At 40.8% G+C, this 3,388-nt stretch overlaps 1 non-coding gene across 1 annotated transcript; it reads left to right on the top strand.

Annotated features, from left to right (window-relative positions):
• Positions 1-1,759: 1,759 nt before the first annotated feature.
• LOC142181373 (small nucleolar RNA R71) lies at positions 1,760-1,866 on the top strand. Its single transcript, XR_012710041.1, has one exon. It is a non-coding gene; the product is annotated as a small nucleolar RNA R71 (small nucleolar RNA).
• The last annotated feature ends 1,522 nt before the right edge of the window (positions 1,867-3,388 follow it).

Below are 3,388 nucleotides of genomic sequence, written 5' to 3'. Positions count from 1 at the left end.
CAATTGGTGAATTCACTTGGTCGCCTTATAGATTTCTGCACATTGAATGTTATCTCTTCGTTGTTCAATCTCATCTTAAGCTCCCCAGTCTCACAATCAATGAGAGCTCTCCCAGTGGCTAAGAACGACCTTCCCAAAATTATGGGAATTTCTTCATCCACCTTGCAGTCTAAGATCATAAAATCTGCAGGGAACACAAATTTCCGTACCTGAATCAACACATCATCCAGGATAGCAGAGGGTCTTTTTACAGTCCTATCCGCCAGTCGCAACAACATAGAGATGGGTCAAGCTCTTCCAATCCCTAGCCTCTTATAAATCACTAGGGGCATAATATTAATGCTAGCCCCTAGATCACAAAGTGCCTTAGAAAAAGCAAAATTACCAATAGTGCATGAATTATAAAGCTCCCTGCGCCAGACAACTTTTTCGCAATTGGTGTAGTCACCACTGCACTACAGGTCTGAGTAAGAGTAACTGTGGCCAAGTCTTGGAAATCAAATTTTCGGGACATCAAGTCCTTCATCATTTTTGCATACCCAGGCATCTCTTTCAAAGCATCAATCAATGGAATATTTACCTAGATTTGTTTCAGTATCTCCAAGAATTTCTTGTATTGCTCCTCTTTTTGGTACTTAGCCAGTCTCTGAGGGAATGGTGCAGGAGGTTTCTTATTCCCAATGATTTGGGATTGATCTTTATAAGTTTCCACCTCAACTACTGGTTCCTGGGTTGTCTCGGCTTCTTTCTCAGTCTCAATCTGAATGTTATTTTCTTTCCGGGCAGGCTGGACTATCATCTCTGTCAATTTTGTTGACTCATCCAGCTCAATGGGCACTGGTATGAGTGTCTCAGCCTGTCTGGTTTCTCGAGCCCTCTCTTTCTCTACATCCAAATCTCTACCATTACGTAGACTCACTGCCATCAGCTGCTTTGGTCCTTGATCTTTTGGATTTATCTGGGTGTCTGCAGGTAATGTCCCATGAGGACGATTGTTCAGAGACATCAAAATTTGTCCCATCTGCACTTTAATATTCTTGATAGCTGAATCATGTGAATCTACTCTCTTACTAATTTTTGCATTAGACCCAATAACCTGCTGCATCATTGCCTCAAATCTAGCAAACCCATCTTCCTGCCTTCCACCATGCTGCTGCTGAGGAGGGTGATACCCCTGCTACTGATTCTGATTATTATATCCCTGTGGCCTTGGGTAAGGTGCCATATTGTTGGGAGGTCTCATACCTCCCATGTTCCCATTGTTGAACTGTGGCTGGACTGGCCTGTACGGCTGATTCTGCTGGCCCCAATTCTGACCACCCTATCTCTGGCCTCCATAATTAGACACATAGTTCATGTCTTCAGAGTAATGATGATGATCATGTTTTGCATTCCACTGGTTACCAATTGGCTAACTAATGCAAGATGTGCACAAGTCCCCATTGGTAGTATCTACGATGTGTACCTGCTACTTCTGCCCTGACTCGTCCACCTTTTTGGTGAGTATACTCATCTGTGTCAATAAGGTGGCCATATTTTCAGCCATAGAGTTGGATGGATCTAAGGCCACTAAGTGAACCACTGGAGTGATAGGTGCATTCCTGGTTATCCATCCCGAATTCTGTGCCATCTTGTCAAGCAGACTCTGGCCTTCTCTCCATGTTTTGCTCAAAAATGCTCCACCAACTGAATCATCAACTATGTTCTTCACACTGTCTGACAATCCCATGTAAAACTGTTGCCCCAACATCAGATCTGAATACCATGGTGCAGACATATAACCAACATCCCTTTGAAGCGTTCCCATGTTTCATGCAGTGTCTCCATTGGTCTCTGTTTAAAACTTAAAATTTCATCAATTTGTTGAGCAGTTTTGTTGGGTGGGTGGAACTTGTTATGGAATTGCTTGACTAATTCCTCCCAAGTTGTTATGGAATTAATGGAGAGTGAGTTTAGTCAGGTCTGGGCAGCTCCTATCACTGAGAATGGAAAAAATAACAGTTGGATTGCTTCCGGAGTTACGTTGGGTTGCCTTTGGGTTTTGCAGATTGACAGGAAATTCTTCAAGTGCTGTTGAGGATCTTTGACTTGTGTTGTTGTTCGTGATTTGGAATGATTTAGCCTGTATCTGCGGGACTAAAATCGCTGTGGCCAGACTACAATCGCTGTGGCCAGATTTTCATCTATGAGTTGTGCCCAGTCATAGAGAGCAGCCTCTGGCACAAGAGGTGCTACATGTGCTATTGGCGTTGTTGGGTCTACCACGTTATCCCCCATATCTGGTTAAATTTGTTCAGTTGTTTGTTGATGTTTGCTTTTCCGGTTGGCCCAATTCAAGGCCTTGAAAACTTTCTCGGGATCTGATAATGCTTCAAATACTTCACCAGTTCTCAATGAGTTTCTAGGCATGCACCTGTACAACCAAGTCAACAAACGTTAAAATTTCAATGTAAAGATTGGGTATAGAGAAAGCTGACTACACTAAGAATTTTTGTACTTCTTTCAATTGTAATTGATAACATCGTTAATGTCCCTGGCAACAACGCCAAAATTTGATCACGCTCAACTATGCCTTATAAAAGGACACGCAGACGTTGCAAATATAATCTTAGTATTTAGCCCAGAGTAGAACCCACACGGAATTAACCTATTAATTATTTTCGTTAGACTTACTAAATTCTCCGGAATCAACTTCCCAAATGTTGTCAATAACAATTGATGGTATTTCTACTAACTAAGAATGAAAGTAAATAAGCAACTGAAAACTAACTATGATTAAGTTGTAAACAATTAATAGAAGGTTCTAAGGCTATGATTCCCCTATTGATGGAATCCCTTCCGGTTATGTTTCATATAGATTCACCAAATCATTTCGATCACTCATGAGCACTCCTATTACCGTAAATCTTTCCCGAGTAATCACGGTAATTTACTAGACGCACTCTCCCGAGTTACGCTAGCTGGCTTTGTTTATTACAACTCATTTTAGATTGCACCCAATATTTCGTTATCCCTAATCCCGCCTTTAAACTCGCAGTTATTGATCCCTCATATACTTTGGGAGTGGTGTTGTTCAACAATTACCTAAATATGCACTCTCTCCTGAGTTATGTACTCTAAATAGGCACAACTAATTGAGGATCTTGTCAATTAACTACAACAAATACGTAGTTGAACAAATAGAGATTAAACAGGCAAACTCTATTAACATCACAAGAAGTTCATCCTTCAATAGGTTCCATCAAAACCCTAGACTAAAGAATTAGCTACTCATGACAAAACAAGATGAAACTACTAAATTATTCATAATGTGTAATTGCAAGAAAATAAAAGAGATAGAAAAACCCTAATGTTTGGTTGATCTTCTCACACTTGTTCTTGCCTCCAA

Source organism: Nicotiana tabacum, chromosome 5 (assembly GCF_000715075.1).
Source record: "Nicotiana tabacum cultivar K326 chromosome 5, ASM71507v2, whole genome shotgun sequence".
NCBI classification, from domain to species: Eukaryota; Viridiplantae; Streptophyta; class Magnoliopsida; order Solanales; family Solanaceae; genus Nicotiana; species Nicotiana tabacum.
This window is presented reverse-complemented; position numbering and strand designations above follow the sequence as displayed.